Source organism: Balaenoptera acutorostrata, chromosome 21, assembly GCF_949987535.1.
Source record: "Balaenoptera acutorostrata chromosome 21, mBalAcu1.1, whole genome shotgun sequence".
In the NCBI taxonomy this organism is placed as follows: domain Eukaryota; kingdom Metazoa; phylum Chordata; class Mammalia; order Artiodactyla; family Balaenopteridae; genus Balaenoptera; species Balaenoptera acutorostrata.
In genome coordinates, this window is record NC_080084.1 from 23,766,858 (window position 1) to 23,785,914 (window position 19,057).

Genomic DNA, 19,057 nt, shown 5'->3' on the forward strand with positions numbered 1-19,057 from the left:
CTCTACAAAATAAATTTCCTCATCTCTCAGCTAGCAGATCACTGTAAGGTAAAGCCATGGATACAAAAACAGAGGTATTCTGCAGAAGTAAACACAGATCTGGAGTCCAGTACACTTATGAACTGAAATTCAAGACTTCAGCCTTTGGCAGAGAGCATCCCCAAGGATGAGGTGCACAGCCAGAAAGTTTCCTGGCTACGTGGCCCTGACCCTCCAAATTCACCCCCAGCAGCTTCCCAGAGCCTTAGATTTATTTTGAGCCCACAGTGTTCTGAGACTTAAAGGCAGAGGACCAGAGCAATTAAGATGTGGATCTACTGCTCTCCTGGCTTTGGGCAGTTATCTTACTTTTCTCACTTTAGATGCTTATCTATAAAACAGATGTAGCTTCCTCCTTGAGTTGTTGTGAGGTTTAAGTAAACAGATCTAAAACACCTAGCACAGAGGTGGAATAAAATATGTGTTCAATAAATGGTAGCTTTTATTAATTTTTTTCCCAAATAATGTTCTGGCAAGAAGCACATAGAGCTTTTCTGAGACTGCTCATAGTACCTCGCTGAAGGATGGTGGGGAAAAAAGGATCCAGTTTTAGAAAAGGTGTCTCACTTCCTTCACTGAATTTTCCTGGTACCAAGCCAGTCTTCTCTCCCTGCCTACTCCTCTTTTAAAAACTGCAATCCAGTAGTTTCTTGGACCTCAGCATTGGAAATTCTGATTCTTAATTCCAGGGAGGGACCACACAGTTCTATATTTTTAATACCTCATGGGAGAATCTGGTGCACAGCCAGGGTTTCAGACCATTGTAAACTGTACACTATTCTAGAAAGTCACAACAGTCTTCATCAATGTAGGCATTAGGTGAAAATGAGATTCGTAGAGAACAAGTAATATCTCACACATTTCACCTCTAAACAGGGAAAATTTTGAATAACCTCTGAATTATTTGGCTCAGTTATCAGTCTTCACTTTCAGCTTAGCGTCCATACAGGACTAGTTTATTCTTCAGTCACAGGTCATTTCAGATAATGAAGGTCTACTCCCTGACTTCTCAACCCCACCCTTTCCTAAACTACTTCACATTCTTGCCCCAATGTCTCTGCTTCTTCTTCTTTGCCTTTTTTACCCCAAAGCTAAAAATAGAAGTCTTTATTTCCTTTTTAGTAGATATTACATCTACACACAGTACATAATTCAAAAAATCCAAATTGCATATAGTGGAAAGTTGATTTCCATCTCTTTTCTGTTTCCTAGCCACCTACTCCAGCGACTTGGAGACAAGCAGTGTAGCAGTTTCTGGAATATCCTTTGCATGATAAACATATTTTTCCATACAAATGGGAGTGGATTATACCTCTGCTTTGCATATTTCTCACATTACAATGGACACCGGAGAATTTTCTATATCAGTATATATAGATATTTATCATTCTTTATAATAGCTGCATATTCTCCAATGTTTGAATGCAACAGCATTTTGTTTAGTTAGCTTCCTTGTAAAAAAAAAATTACCATTTTCAGGCAGCTCTATACATACTATGAAGGAACAATATTCACACATTATGTTTAAAAGAAAGGCAAGGAGGTGAAATTACGGGACAGCAAGACTAGAGCGAGTAGGAGATTATGTTTTGTTTTTTTATGAAATATTTGTGACACAGAAAAGAATATTTGTCACAGATACAGATTACTATATATACAGATTTTATGAAACAAAACAGAAACAAACACCTCTGACCCCATCAACCAACTTAAGAAATAAAACATCACCCATAACTTTGAGGCACCCTGTCTCCTTCTGTCCATTCTATCCCCCTGCCCCCTGCTTTTCTTTATAGTTCCATTAACATATTTATTGAATTTTATATTATAGAATCACACTGCATAATTTTTTTTTATGACTTGCTTCTTTTATTTATATATTAGCTTTCTAGGATTCAACCTTTCTAACGTATGTAGTTTGAATTTATTCATTTTCACTGCAAGGTAATGTCCAATTCATGGACACTGGACAATTTCATTATCCATTTTTTCACCAACGAATGTCTGGGTCGCTTGCAGGTTTCTGTTTTTGTCTTTACTATTATTAACAATGTTACTTACACATGATTCCTTGTACAAATGGGCAAACATTTCTCTAGTGCATATGCTAGGATTGAATGTGCTCATATTCAACTCATAAGATAAACCAAATTGTTGTACAAATTTAAACTCTATAGTTTCATAGTGTCCCCATTGTCCTATATCTTGTCAAAATTTGCTATTGTCATACTTTGAATATTTACCAATGTATTGAGCATATCATGGTATTTCACTGAATATCAATATGCTTTTCATTGGTTATTATAAATTTGAGCATTTTTTATATATTAAAATATACAACTAACATAATAAGTATGCCGTTATATATTTATTGAATGTTTATATTTCTTCTGTGAAACACTAGTTTGTATCTTTTGTCCACTTTTCTGTTATTTCCTCTACTGTGAAATTTTTTTCATATTTTGCTTATTTTTATTGGTTTACTGATTTATAATAATATTTCATTTATTTTCAATAGTACTCCTTTTTCAATTTTATGTATGACAAAAAAATCTTCTCTTGGTATGTGAACTGCATTTTTTTCTTCATTATACCTTTGATGAAAAGAAGTTCATAACTTTAATAGAGTCAAATTTATCAAACTTTTCTTTTACGCTTTGTACTTTGTATATATTATTTAAGAAATCTTTTCCTGCCTGAAGGCCATAATGGAATTATTTTATATTTTCTTCCAAGTTTTTAAGTTTTCCTTTCACATTTAAATTATTAGTGTATACAAAGTTCATACACACAGAGATAGGTACATACATAGACAGATGGATAGAGAGTTGTTTGTGGACTAGTACACATTTTCTCCACTGATGCTCAGTGCCACCTCATCATTCATCAAATATCCATACTTTCACTGTGCTGTTTCTAGACTATCAAATTTCTGTTTTCTGTTGGTCTATTCCTGTACCAAGATCACTGTCTTATTTTCTATAGATTATAATGCATCTTGATTCCTGACAAAGCATACCTTCCCACTTCATTCCTCTTGAAGAATTTTTCTCCACTCTTGGCTCTTTGCATGTCCATGTAAATTTTTAAAATAATTTTTCCCATTTCCTTATAAATTCTGTTGGATTTTGAGTTGAAATTGTTTTGCTAATATAATTTTGACAAGAATCACACACACACATATACATTTGTTGGTCTCATAAATATTTAAATTTATATTGTCAAAATCTTTATTGCTAATGCATAGAAAGGCAATTGATTTTAATATCAATATCCATATCTATCTTGAACTATCCCATTCTGTGAATTCACAGGTACTTCTGTGTGTGTGTGTGTGTGTGTGTGTGTGTGTGTGTGTGTGTGGAGAGGAGTTTCTATTTGGACAATTGCATCATTTGTGAATACTGACAAGTTTTATTTCTTCCATTACAGTCATTATTCCTATGATGGCTTGGACTTCTATTACAGTGTGAATTAGAAACAATACTAGCAGGAAATTGTGCCTTGTCATGATTTACAAATACTCATTCTATAGCATTTCCCCATGGAGAATGATGCTTGCTTTAAGTCTTAAATATATAGATTTTTACCAGATTAAAGAAGTTCCCTTCTATTTCTAATTTGATAAGAGTTTTAGCATGAATAATTATGAATTTTACCAAATGCTTTTTTTTCTGTTTCTACTGAAATGCTCTTGTGTTTTTTCTTCTTTAATTTTTTAATGTAAGGAATTGCACGGGGCTTCCCTGGTGGCTCAGTGGTTAGGAGTCTGCCTGCCAATGCAAGGGACACAGGTTTGAGCCCTGGTCCGGGAGGATCCCACATGCCACGGAGCAACTAAGCCCGTGTACCACAACTACTGAGCCTGCACTCTAGAGGCCGTAAGCCACAACTACTGAAGCCCATGCACCTAGAGCCAGTGCTCTGCAACAAGAGAAGCAACCACAACGAGAGGCCCATGCACCGCAAAGAAGAGTAGCCCCCACTCGCTGCAACCAGAGAAAGCTCGCGCGCAGCAACAAAGACCCAATGCAGCCAAAGATAAATAAATAAAATAAATATAAAAAAAAGAAATTGTATTAATAAATTTCCTAGTATTAAAGTAACACTGCATTGGGACTTCCCTAATGGCGCAGTGGTTAAGAATGTGTCTGCCAATGCAGGGGACATGGGTTCAAGCCCTGGTCCGGGAAGATCCCACATGCCGCAGAGCAACTAAGCCCGTGCGCCAAAACTCCTGAGCCTGCACTCTAGAGCCCGCGAGCCACAACTACTGAAGCCCATGCACCTAGAGCCCATGCTCTGCAACAAGAGAAGCCTACACACCACAATGAAAGAGCAGTCACCACTCGCCACAACTAGAGAAAGCTCACGCACAGCAATGAAGACCCAACAGAGCCAAAACTAAATAAATAAATAAATTTATAAAATAAATAAATAATAAAGTACCATTGCATTATTGGAATAAACCCCAAATGGTCGTGATGAATGAACTTTTTTTATACTCTGCTGGGTTTTTTGATAATATTGTGTTTAGAATATTTACATAAATGGTCATGAACACGATTGGCTTTTTTAGATTTTGGTGCTTAGAATTTATTGGGGAGCATTCTTTCTTTCTATTCACTGAATGATTTTATATGAGACAGAAATTAGGATTCTGGTCTTTATGTTTCTTTGTGTGGGAAATTTTTCTTTGCTAATTAAATGTCATTAATGATAATAACTCAAATTTCTTATTTCCTCTTAAGTCAGCTTTGTAAGTTATATATTTTTTAGTTCATTTAGTGTCTTAAAATTTATTTGAATTAAGCTATTTATTTTATCCTTTTCCCTTTTTAAAATCGCTGTTCTATCTTTATCTATGACATTTCTTTCTAATCAATTTTGTCACAGGTTTGTTAATTTTTTTGTTATTTCAAATATTTCTCAGGAATATGAAGAATGCACTCCAGCATGTGACTCTTCCTTTGGTATAAGAAGCTGCAAGTGACCAGAGGAAAATTTATTGATTTTTCTTCTCTAAGCTTTCTTTAGTGGCATTCAGATTTGTCTTAATTGGGTGGGAATCTGGTATTCAGTTTGGGAAAGGTTGCTCTATGAACCTCCCGGTACTGGAAGAACTCTATGAAGTGGAATGTCTCATCTACACTTCAGTCCACTGGGAGATCACCCATAGTCAATGCCTGATGACTCCATTCTGGTCAATCTGAAGAGCCTCTTAATCCAAGACTAGGCCCTCCTAAGGGCACCACTAGAGTCTTGGAATACGTTAGTTAAATCTCGCCAGAATGCGATGTTCCCATTACCCAAGTAATTTGTTTATTGGTGATTTTATTCAGGCAAAGAATCCACTGAAGTGACAATAACATCACAGTTACATCATGAAATTCATTTCCTTCAATATAATTAAATACAACAATGTCTGTTGGATATACAACTGCAAAATCCAAAGGACAGAAGGGAAGCAAAAAGAGAACCAACAAAACTATTCCCATGAAGTTATCAAGGCTTACCTAATTTTTTCAACTTTCCATTGAAAACAACTGAATGCATAAGATGGGGAGAGATCTGGGAGGTGGCCGGAACATAAATTCTCACATGTGAGAAAACAAGAACTAAAGGAGAGTTAGGAGTGACCAGAAGGAGAGGGCACCTTTGCTAAACACTTCCTGGCTGCTTCTGAATAGAGAAACTCCCCAAGGGCAGGCCAGGAAGTCTAGGCAGACATCTGCATCAAATGCATGGTAATCCTGGGGCAAGTTTAAAGTTGGATTCTGATCCTGTTGATTGTCAAATCTTCTTTTCTAACATGTGGATTTAAAATTATAAATTTTCCTCTAAGCACCACTTTGGCTCATGCCTTCAGATTTCAAGGTATGCTGTTTTTTTTCTTTTGGTTCTAAGTATTTTCTAATTTGCAATATGATTGTACATAGATGCATTAATTACTTAGAATTACTTTGTAAAAAATAATCCAAATGCATGGAATTTTTTTCTTAATGTTTTGTTACTAACTTCTAACTTAACTTCACCCTAGTCAAAAATGTGGTCTCCGTGATACTATTTTTTTAACGTGTTGATATTTGCTTTATGGCCAAATATGTGCCAATACATACAAATAATTTTTTGGGAGAAAAAAAGTCAGTATACTTCATTGTTATTATAGAAGTTGATGCATATCCATTATATAAATATAGGAATTTTTTTCTTCAGTTTCTATGCTTTTACTGATACTTATTTTCCTGCTTAATCTCTCAGTTACCGAGTAAAAGTGCTAAAGTTTCTCACTGTGAAGATGGATTTGTCAATATCTCCTTGTAGTTACATCAATTTTTGTTTTATATATTTTCAAGCTATTCCATTAGTTATGTACACATTTAGAATTATTATATCCTCCTGGTAAATCGAATCTATAATTCGATTTTTCCTCTTCTAATGCTTTTTCTATAAAATACATTTAGTTGCTATTATTATAACTATACAAATTTCTCTTGGTTAGTATTTACACAATATATCTTTTCTGTTTCTTTGTTTTCATCCTTTTATTATCCTTATGTTTAAGTCTGTCTTGTAATGGAGTTGGATTTGTTTTATTATCAAGTGTGACAACTTGATTCTTTTTTGTAAGAGTTCAATTAATTTACATTAATTATTTGCATTACTATATTTTTACTCATTTATACCATCATATTTTTATTTTCTGTTTATTTTTTCTGTCTTCTTTCACTCTTCTTACCTTCTTTTGAAATAACTGAGTCTTTTCTCATTCTATATTTTTTCCCTCTACTGATTTAGAAGATATGCATTTTATCCTTTTCATGGTTACTACTGAACCTTTTAATATAAACCTTTATGCCTCACTCCACCTTAGGGCCACCCTGTTGCACAACTCCACAAGTTAAGCATAGCAGTAGCCCAGCCCCATGCTCTAAAATCTTTAACAATGAAAGAATCTTAAAAACCTTTAACCCCATCAGCTTCCTCCTGGTTGAAAAGCTATTTTTGCCCTATATTTTAGCTTTCTCTATCTTTTTAACCTTACATATTAGACATTTTTATTATTGTTTTATTCAATCAATATCTGTTGCAATTTATCCACATTTTAAATTTCTTTTACTTTTCATTCTTTCTTGAATCTCACATATTCATTCCAGGATTCTTTCTTTTTTCCTTGTGTACTTCAGGCAACACTTTAGTGAGATTTTTCTTTTTTGTAGTAAGCACTCAATTTTTTTATGTTTGAAAAAATGTTTTGAAGCTTGCTTTTTAGAGTTTTACAATATACACAATTTTATATTTAGTTATATTCCCTAAACACTTTGAAAATATAATTCTACTGTTGACCATCCCCAATGTCACTGTTGAAGCTAAGAGTCTAACTGTTCCTTTGTAGGTAATCTGTCTTTTTAACTGGTTGCTTTCATGATTACTACTATTGTTGTTGTTGACTTTATTTTTAGAGCTGTTTTAGGTTTACAGAAAAATTGAGCAGAAAGTACAGAGAATTCCCATATACCCCTCACCATCTCCACCACCAACCACAGTTTCCCCTAATATTAACATCTAGCACTAGTGAGGTATGTATATTACAATCAATGAGCCAATATGATACATTAATATGAACTAAAGTACATAGTTTACGTTAGGGCTCATTGTTCAAGTTGTACATTGTATAAGGTTTGGCAAATGTATGATGACATGTATTCATCATTACAGTATCATACAGCATAGCTTCACTGCCCTAAACATTGCCTGTGCTCCCTTCCTTCCTTCCTCCTACCCCTGGGCAACCCTGATCTTTTTACTATCTTCATAGTTTTGACTTTTCCAGAATGTCATGTAGTTGGAATCACACAGTATGTGGTCTTTTCAGGTTGGATTCTTTCACTTAGTAATCAACTTTTAAGATTCCTCCATGTCTTTTCATGGCTTGACAGTCTGAGGGTTGTTAGGGCCTCCTTACACATTTATCTAAGATGCAAGTACACCTCTAAACTAAGCTTCTATGTTATTTTTTTTTAATTTTTTAAATTTTCAATTGAAGTACAGTTGATTTACAATGTTGTGTTAGTTTCAGCTGTATAGCACAGTGATTCATACATACATATATTCTTTTTCAGATTCTTTTCCTTATAGGTTATAGGTTATTACAAAATATTGAGTATAGTTCCTTGTGTTATACAGTAGGTCCTTGTTGGTTATCTATTGTATATGTAGTATCAATAGTATGTATATGTTAACCCATTAGCCAGACAGAGAAAGACAAATATCATATGATATCGCTTAAATGTGGAATCTTAAAAAAAAAGAAAAAAAGGGAATTCCCTGGCAGTCCAGTGGTTGAGACTACACACTTCCACTGCAGGGGGTGCGGGTTTGATCCCTGGTTGGGGAACTAGGATCCTGCATGCTGTGCAGTGGCGTGGCCAAAAAATATTTTTTAATAAAATTTTTTTTAAATAATAAAAAAATAAAAAGATACAAATGAACTTATTTACAAAACAGAAATAGACCCACAGACATAGAAAACAAATTTATGGTTACCAAAGGGGAAAGGTGGGGGGAGGGATAAATTAGGAGGATGGGATTAATATATACACACTTCTATTTTCTTGGAGGAACAGTCTAGTTTCATATAAGACTATTCTTCCTGTTAGTAGAACACTGACCGTGCCCTTTGTGAATCAACAATCACAATATTACTGTACTATGGAATAGTTAACTCTTTTTTTGGCATACCTTACATTACAGTAGATACTACTTCGGCCGTAACAGACTCTCTTAGAAATCCAACAGCACTACTGTCTACTTCTGTTAATTCAATTTTAAAATCTTACCTATTTCCCATCTGTCCCTGTCAGTGGACAAACGGTTCTCTTCCAGTACATCTGACCACATAATAAAATCATATATAGTAGAGTCATTCTTATAATATTGGAGATTGACCAAAATCTCACTGTAATTTTCACCAATCTATGGAGTTACATTCATTCTAATATTGCTTCCATAGCTGTTATTCAAAGCCAGACACCCCCAAGGCAACATTAGTATTATTTGAGAAGCATAAATAAAGATTTCCCAGCTGAAAAATGTCCTTCCCACTAAGCTGCCACTAGGGAAAGAAAGAAATTAACATTTATTGAGTTTCTTCTAAATGTGAAGCACTCTCATAAAAATTTATCTCATTTAATCTTCACAACATGCTGCAAGATGGGTACTATTATCCAAATTTTGACACTTGGGGAAACTAAAGGCTGCTGGTTTTCTCTGCAGGTAGGGACTCTGCCCTTTATCTGTTATTCCTTCAGGACAGCTCAGTGGTGGACTCAAAAGAGGTACTCAATAAAAGGTCAGTTGAATAAACAAAACTTGAAAAGGCTAAAAAAAATTTTCTGAGGTCAAAAACTTTCTAAGAAATGTCAGAGTCCAGCTCCAACAGGATCCAGGATACCCCAAAAGGATGGACAGCGTCGGCGATGAACATCAGGAAGGAGACTGAGACTCGTGGACTCAGCCAAGTAAAAATAGCACCATCTCGTGCTTTCTTTATTTCATATACTCATATATAGATTACAGTAGAATTACATAAATCATTAACATACATTGTAATACTATTGTTTTGAGTCAAAAGAATGAATCATTTTGAACCCACAAAGATTTCCTTAAAAGATTACGTAAACCATACCTTTTAGTTTCTAGATTTTCTCATAAGATAAATTCCAAGGTTACCATTACGTACAGTACGCATGTTCTAAGAATTATTCTTGGTGGTTAACCAACCTTAACACCTAAGTCTAAATATATCCTTATATTCTATATATCCCCAGCCCCCACATAGCTTTTCCTACATGGACATTCCTTTTTTATAATGCCATTAAAATATCTAAAATATATTTTACAATTTCTATTTTGAATATTGCTACTCAAAGGCAATTTAATATAGCAACAAACAATATTAGGATCCCAATAATCTATTAAAGAATAACTTTCCAAATCATTTCTATTTGTCCCTAATCTAGAACATATCTGTTCACCAGTTAATTGATCAAATATCATTAAACTACCATTAATATTGAACCACAAATTATTATTATCATCATAAACACCCTCATATGGCCATATCTCTAGGGAGGATGGTGTTTTCCAAAGAAACATTTCCCTATGTCCAGATCTAGTCACTGTTTCCCAATGTCCCTCTTTAGGCACCGGGCCTTGCCATACAGTACTCAAAGGGGGAGTCAGGGTAGTTTTTCTTCATCTAGGAAATCTAAGATTTTTCCTTGGGGCAAATCCTGCCACACTTAAATTTACATATATAGAAATTATAAGTATTGCTTTTATTGGGAGTGTAGTCCACCTTCCACGTGCAGTTCCGCCTTGCAGTTCCGCACTGGAGCACCCCATGACCTTGTCATGGCGTTGCAGCGTCTGGATGGCTTCCAACAAAGAAGCCAAGAAAAGATTCAAACCCTATGCTGACTCCAAATTTCTAACCTTTATTAAGAGCCTAAATTACACCAGCTGCTAAGATTGTGCTGACAATTAAGTTTACATCATGGTATAATTTAAACATCGTAGGTTGGACTTCCCTGGTGGCGCAGTGGTTAAGAATCCACCTGCCGGGCTTCCCTGGTGGTGCAGTGGTTAAGAATCTGCCTGCCAATGCAGGGGACACGGGTTCGAGCCCTGGTCTGGGAAGATCCCACATGCTGCGGAGCAACTAAGCCCGTGCCCCACAACTACTGAGCCTGCGCTCTAGAGCCCGTGAGCCACAACTACTGAAGCCCATGTGCCACAACTACTGAAGCCCGCGTGCCTAGAGCCCGTGCTCCACAACAAGAGAAGCCACCGAAATGAGAAGCCCGCGCACCGCAACAAAGAGTAGCCCCGCTTGCTGCAACTAGAGAAAGCCCGCGTGCAGCAACGAAGACCAAACACAGCCAAAAATAAATAAATAAATAAAATAAACTTATTTAAAAAAAAAAAAAAAAAAGAATCCGCCTGCCAATGCCGGAGACATGGGTTCATCAAGCCCTGGTCCAGGAAGATCCCACATGCCGCGGAGCAACTAAGCCCGTGCGCCACAACTACTGAGCCTGCACTGTAGAGCCTGCAAGCCACAACTACTGAAACCTGCATGCCTAGAGCCCATGCTCCGCAACAAGAGAAGGCACCACAACGAGAAGCCCGCACACCTCAATGAAGAGTAGCCCCCGCTCGCCGCAACTAGAGAAAGTCTGTGCACAGCAACAAAGACCCAATGCAGCCAAAAAAAAAAAAAAAAAAAAAAAATCATAAGGAAGTGAAATATCTGTAAGTACTCTGCACTTTAATCAGTACCTGGGACATAGCTGGGATATAGTAATATTATTTCCCTTTCCCTATTTGAATAGAGCTACATTAGATTTTTCTGGAGCCAATTCTCTCTTGGATCATCCAGACCACAGACATCACTGATATCTCACATGTGGGACTAATTGATATCCATGTATCTTCTTGGCTTGAACCAATAGCAGAATTTTCTGAGACTGTATTCTGTTCTTCTAATGTGTGCCCATCACTATGATATGTATTATGAAAGAAAAACCAGACAAAAAGCAACATTTGTTTTATAGTCAGTATGTGCCAGACCCTGGACCTAGTCACACAGCTAAAAAGTGAAGGACTTGGAATCCAGTCTAACTCTCCCAGGTTTCCATACTGTGTCTCATAAAAAGTTAAAAAGTAAAGAAAGGTGAAGAGGTAGGGAGTAAAACCGATCAGCATGCAAAAGAAGATAAACCATATTTGTTAAATCAGTGAAATCTAAATGCAGAGTCAGCTGGGAAAAAGAAGGAAAGAGAGAAGAAAAAGGAGGAGACAGAGGAGAAGACAATCTTTTCTACCTTTTCACTTACTGACTCAGAGCACAGAGATGCAGGAGCCCACTGAGCTCTCCAAGCCCGTCCTTCCACTCAGCTTGGACAATTGTAACATCTTTTTACACGCAAATTATTCCTGGCACAATGGGCTGCTTGGAATTCACCTTCGAATCATAGAAGGATCTACCCAATCCATAAAATTGATCCCAATTCTAATGAGCCCTAAGGAGTTTACTGAAAATCTTTTATGCTTTCAACTTTGCTTGTAAACACATCATCTTATTCACAAAAAAGAAAGATATTTTGTCAATAGCAACCAGAATATGTCAACAACAGAGTCAGTATGGTGTGCCTGTCTGGACTGCGTCACCTGTGCCATTGGCTGTGGCTCTACCAGACGGTCTTAGCACTTCAAGGTGCCTCTGCCCTGGTCCCGAGCGAGGTCTGCCTCAGCCCCCGGAGATGAATTGGCACTCAGTGGAAAAACATGATTGTAATCCTTACTTTCAGTTAAGAAGTGAAGGTCTTTCCTTCACCTCCTCCTTCCCCGCCTCCTGTACCCTTAATGTGTATTTGTTTTCTATCTCTGCTGTAACCAATAACCACAAATTCAGTGGCTTAAAATAACAGAAGTTTATTATCTCACAGTTGCAGAGAAACAAAAGTCTGAAATCATTTTTCCTAGGTTAAAATCAAGGTGTAGGCGAGCCTGCATTCCTTCTGGAAGATCTAGGGGAAAATCTGTTTCTTTGTCTTTTCCCACCTATAGAAGCCATATACAGTCCTTGGCTTGTAGCCCTTTCCTTCATCTTCAAGGCCAAGAGAGTAGTATCATTTCTCCCGTCCGACCTCTGCTTAATCCTTACATCTTGCCCACAATTCCCCTGGCTATCATCTCCATTTCTTCTCATGGCCAGTCACACCCCACTAAATGGTTATTTCAAGCAGCTGTTGCAGGGTATACAAAAGTGAGTGCCAATCAGTGTAGTTCAGGCCACTTCAGCCAGGCCGTAGGCTTTTTTCAGGCATGAGGCTGACACCACCCCATGTGCAATCACAAGCTTTGTAGATGCACAGTCATCTCAGTGCCTGAAATCCCTCTTACCAGGCATGAGATGAGGGGAAAGGAAGTTCTATCCTTCTCCCATAAAAGCAGGATCCAGGGTCCCAAGTGCACAAGTTACTCTCTCCAAAGAAAGCCTCCAGTTTCCCAATAAACATCCAGCTGCATCAACTTTAACACTGGCCCACTTAAAGCAACAGTAAATGAAAAAGCTATTTTTTTCCAACTCCTGTTTTTAACATAAGGAAAAATGAGGAGATTGTCACATAGATGATCTTGATCCTCTGTGGAAGCCTGAGGAAAAGGAGTTCCATTTTAACATCCTGTCACATATGGTCAGTTCTGCTAGAATACTACATACATGTTCTTAAAAATCACCACATTATTGTGGTGATAAAAACCACAGGGCTTATGGGTATATGGGCATAACACTTTAAAACTTTTTCAGTGACACATTAAGAAAACAGGACCCTAATAAATACAGAAGCACAGTTCTACACTTGTTAAATGGTTAGGAAATACATAAATGGGTTGCAATAAATACGACACTTTACCTTGAAAAGACTTGGAGTGTTCTCGTGGACACAGGCATCAGAAAGATGGCAACTTGTGGGTTATTGTGAGGTGGTGAAAAGAGGGTCATCAGAAGGGAGAGGAAAGGAGGGAAATCACATGGATTTAAAGCCAAAGGTTAATGGCGCAGCTTGTAACATGCAGTGAATCGAGGTAGCTGGCAGATGTTTAAGATGGGTGTGTGCGCGCACGCGCACGCGCTTTGTGCTTTCCTGGGTGGCTAGGTTCAGCTGAATGCAGTTTTCTATGTTCGCCTAGTGTTTCTTGTGGATGAAATCATGCATAAGCAAACATGAGATTCCTGTTATGCTTGAATTATTCTCTGATACACCCATTGTGTTGGAACAAATTTGCATTTTCAAAACAAGCATTATAGCAAAATGGAATGTATTTGTGTATGAGTGTTCTGATCAGATCCTCCTGAGGGAGAGATACCAAAGGACAGTAGCTTATCAAACTATTAAACATAAGTTGTTTCCACTTGTCAGGCATCTTTGGGTATTACTGGACAGATGGTGAGAAGTAAGAATCATTCCCCTACATTAAAGGCAAAACGGAGAAGAGAGTGTAAAGATGTCTCACAGGGACACAAGAGAAAATGTAGGTAAGGAGGCAGGATAGACTTATCATAGCAGGAAGGAAACTTCCACCAAATTCTTGGTCCAAAACATTCTAGCTACATACTGTATGATTCCAACTATATGACATTCCAGAAAAGACAAAACTATGGAGACAGTAAAAAGGTTAGTGGTTGCCAGGGTTTAGGAAAGGAGAGATGAGTAATCAGAGCACAGAGAATTTTTAGGGCAGTGAAACTATTCTGTATGACACTACAATGGTAGATACTTGTCATCACACATTTGTCAAAACCCATAGAATGTACAACAACAAGAGTGAGCCCTAACGTAAACTATGAGCTTTGGGTAACAATAATGTGTCAATGTAGGCTCATCAGTCATAGGAAACGTACCACTCTGGTGGAGGATGGGAAATCTTATTTGGAGGCAAACCTGCCCTGTACTACCCAGGAGAATAGTTTTAGCCTTTATTTATCTCACTCAGTATGAATAATCTTACATTTCACCACTACATTAATAATACTATAATCAAATATTAATTTATCTGCTTAAAAGGTACTGCCTCAAATCCCACTGGGATGTTACACAACATGGAGTACGTGTAACACTACTTTTCTACAAACCAAAAATCTTGACTTCCAAAACATATTTAGCCTAAGGGTAATAAGGAATTGAAAACCTGTATGATTTTCAAAGTATTCTTGTCAACCAGGAAACATAAAGCTAGGTTTTAGTACAGCTGCTGAAGAAACTGCTAGGTGACCCCAGATGTGTTCTTTCTGGACACGTGGCTACACATAATTCCCAACACCCCTTGCAGATACGTGTGAGCAGACGACTAGAGGAATCTGAGATGAAGAGATATGTGATGCTGCTGTATCACGTGGTTAAAGGCCACATCTCTTGCTCTGGACTTCAACTCTTCCTAACCCCCCTTGCTCCTACTAGCTTGAAATGGTCATGACTGAAACTGACTTGGAAGCCATATGCTGGGGGGGCAGACACACTTCGCTAGCCTCGGTTCCTGCATGACTGTGGAGCAGAGACCACTTAATCACCAAGCACTGTTACATGAGAAAAAGGTGTTCTCTATTTAAACCATGGTATTTGGTGGGTATCTTTGTTATAGCACTTTAACTGCTACAACAGCCTAAGCCTATGAGATCACCAACTTGAAATTAGCATGTTGGTTTCATTGTTTCTATTAAAAATGTGTCCACAAATTTTTGAGTAGGTTTCTTAGTTTAAATAAGATGCCCTTTCAGCTCTTGATTTTTTTTCCTCTTACTGAATCTTAATTAGCATGCAAAACAATTAGCTGGTCAGCATTGGCCCAAATTGACTAAATTGTTTTCCTTTCCTTTGTTTCCAGTCATTTAATAGTAAGTTTCTTAACTACCAACTTTCTCAAACACTTTGTTTTTTCTCTCAGATAAAGTACAGAAGTAGCAGCCCTCAAGGCTGTCCCTGTGTAGAGCTGAGTAGAAAAAGCTCAGTAGAAATGAGTCTCTTTCTAAAAAGACCTTTTTAAAGGGCACTAAAAGGATAAGCATAAACAAAATGCATTCTTATAAACTCTGGGGATTATTCTTTTTATTGATTGATTTTTTATGATGCCTGAATTCCTAATCAGTTTGTCCTTGATCCACCACCTTTTTATTAATAGTCTAAAGATAAAGATTCTAACCAAGATGTTGACACTCTATCCAATCATACCAGATTTTCAGGAACATACTGACGGACCTCTACATCTGCCAGTCAGCAAACCCTCAGCCATACTGAGAAAACTATTGGTTGTTTGAGGATCCAAAGTATTACTACTTGGTTTGAAATACTAGTGGTATCCTCTAGTTACTTAACAACCAAGAACATGAGATTTTATTATAATGATCCTCTGTTTTATGACTACATTTTGCTATCATTTTAAGATCTCACATTTTGTGCCCCAAAAAAGCAAAGTTTTTTTCTACTAACTTGGTCAACTAAATGCAGAATGGAGAAAGAGGAGGAAACTCAAACATGGGAAGGAAAAAAAAATTGAGTCTATTATAGTACCTTATTCCTTCCCACCTGTAATTTTTTTTTCTCTTAGAAATTCTTTATGAATGAATTTGGTGCATTAAAATAGTACAGCAGTTCCCAGTATTTCAATGACCTCTCTCTTAATTCAAATATTGTTTCAACAGACCTTTATTTGATATTCTTCTACCCTCCTGGTCTGCTGCTTCTTTAAGCTAAACTGAGGATTTCTTCTAAAGCTCAATACTTGGTCCTATGTTCTTCTTGATCTCCAGTCTTTACTAGAATAAAGCGATGTCATCTTACAACTTCAGTTATTATGTATATGACAATCACTGTAAAAATCCTTCCTGCAGCCCAAACCTGTCAAAAGAACTGATTTCCTATCTCTAAAAGCCAAGGGATTCACTGTTCTTTCCCCATTATGTGCCACAATCTCCCTCAAACTCAAATGCTTTATCAAACAAACTGGATCCTTCACCTAATTTCTATTAAAGAATAATACAGTCCAGTGGTTAAAAAATAGGCCCTGGAGTCAGTAGCCCTGGGTGGATATCTAGTTCTTCCACTTGACAAACGTGTGGCATTGGGCAACTTCTTTAACCTGTTCATAGTAGTGTAAATATTATACACAATACTTAACCTACAATGGATGTTTAATAAATGTGAGAAATTATTTTCCACCTGGGATACATTATCCAACAGAATATAATCTTATTAGAGAGAAAATACATATGCATAGAAAATACTTTAAGTCACAAGTGTTCTCTTTGCCTCGATTTCATAAACACACTGAAGAAGTTTACAAAGCAGCTCGATTACCTAAGCTACTAAAGTGCGATGATCAGCCATCGGGGTGGAAAGCCAGGGTACAGTCCCCAGAGGGCCAAGTTTCCAGGGAAAGGATCTGAACCCAAACACAGAGCCAAGATATTGTCCATAATGAAAGATAAAGGTGGTAGAGCTGAGAAGAGGTGCATAAAACGGAATCTGATTTCTAGCAGAAATGACTGAGTAGATCATGTGTCTTCCACAGCTTGCTCTTTTTAAAGACTTATTCTTAGCCTCTTCCCTATTGGAGCTAATAAGAAAAAAATATCAAATTATTTGCTCATCTCCTGAAGAGTTAGTTAATAAGAACGTTGTTGTACATTTAGTATGTGAAGGATATATTTTATTCTGCAACTATAATAGTAAAAAATTACAGATTTCAAGCCAGACCACTGGGGTTCAAATTCTACTTCTACTCCTTGTTGGCTCTGTAAACATGGTCAAAGTTTATCAACCTCTCTGTGCTTCATTTTCCCACCTGGAAACTGGATATAATAATGGTAACTATATCTCTGGATTGTTGTGAGAATAAAATGAGTAAATGTATTTAAGTACTTAGAATAGTCCCGTGCAAAGAATAAGTGCTATAAGCATTTGCTTTCATCATTATTATTACTATTATCATTGTATTTCAACACGTTTCTTTTCTCAAAGGAATTGTCCTGCTAATGACAGCAGAAAACAATTTAAGTATCAATAATGGAGTCAAAAGCAATCCCCTGCTTGTTGGGATTCTTTATCAGAGGGAGAAGCTTGCTCTTTTCAGCTATATGTGTATCAGCTGTACATATGCGTGTGTGTACAGAAGATGAGGCTGAAGAGCAGCCAAATTTAGGCCATAAAAGGTGACATTCATAACCAAAGTCCACTGCATCTATCTTCGCTCTAAATTAACTTATGAAGCATGTGCTATAAAGCACTTTAAACCACATTAACTAATAATGTGCAGCACCTGAGTCACGGCACTTCTCACTACTGATGTATAGGCAGAAATCCCGTTGCAAAGAGTAGGATGGAATAACCTAAGAGTTCACCATTGTTCCAACAATGCAAAGGTACAAAAATTCCATCGGCTTCGTGTTTTATCACCCTTTCCTTTGTATGTATAATGCGCGTACTGTTCTACAGACAAAGCCACACGATACCAAAGGAGGTTGTTAACCAGGCCTTAAACAGAACTCGAAATGGTATTCTTAGCTTGGAACCTGGCATAGAGAGAGTATATATGCATCTGTATCTGTCGTTACTCTCTGACAGAAAATGAATTTTTGTTTGTTGGTCAATAAACTTTTTTTTTTTTTTAATTGAAGGTATAACACGGCCAGGGCTGCTTTCGCTACATCCTCAGTGCCTACCCCAATGCATGATGGGTAGAAGCTGAATAAATATTCGTTGAGCAAATAAACGAATGTAGAAATATCCCTCAAGTGGGGAGGGGCTTCATAAAATTCATTTCAGGGAGGCAAAGTCTGGACTTCGGGGTCCACATCCCCACAATAGCCCAACATATTGGGCTACTACGTATTGGGCAGACTTAGGTGCTAGAGCTTATGCCACGTCCTTTACGCGAATTATTGGCTCACTAACTCTTCACCGAAACCGAAAAGGTAGATTAATTTTCCTGCCAGGTGAGGAAACCGAGGCGCAGTTAGAAACTGAGATTCCCGAGGTCGGACAGCGAGACCAGCGTCGCCGCCACTCCGGAGCCCAGACGGCGCTGGACCCTCGAGGCTCGGGGGGATCCGGGAAGGAGCTTACAGAGGCGCCAGGCCTCCAGGGATGGAGACCCGCCCGGGCCGCCCCGGGAGGAGGGGACTCGGCGGGGGGCGCGGGGGCGGTTGGGGGAGCAGGACCCTGAGGCCCCGCAGCCGTCGCGGGCTCCTCGCCTCACTTCCTACCTCATCTGGTGGTGCCTGGCGATGCGCTCCCGGTGCTGAAAGTCGTGCCATCTGTGAAGCCGCTCGCGGGCCTGCGCGAGACGCCCGCCATTGTTCCCGCCGAGAGCCCCAGGGGCCCCTCAGAGCGACCAGCTGCCGCGCCTCCCGCGCCCCCCGCGCGGAGCCGTCTGCCCGTCAGCCCGCGCAATTCCC

The 19,057-nt window shown here is 38.0% G+C and overlaps 1 long non-coding RNA gene across 1 annotated transcript in view; it reads right to left on the reverse strand.

The window, feature by feature from the left end:
- The window catches only part of LOC130706178 (uncharacterized), a 250,353-nt gene extending 231,380 nt beyond the window's left edge, over window positions 1-18,973 (reverse strand). Inside the window, exon 1 of the long non-coding RNA XR_009006565.1 lies at window positions 18,866-18,973. This is a non-coding gene — a long non-coding RNA (uncharacterized LOC130706178). The remainder of the gene's footprint in view (window positions 1-18,865) is intronic.
- Window positions 18,974-19,057: the final 84 nt, after the last annotated feature.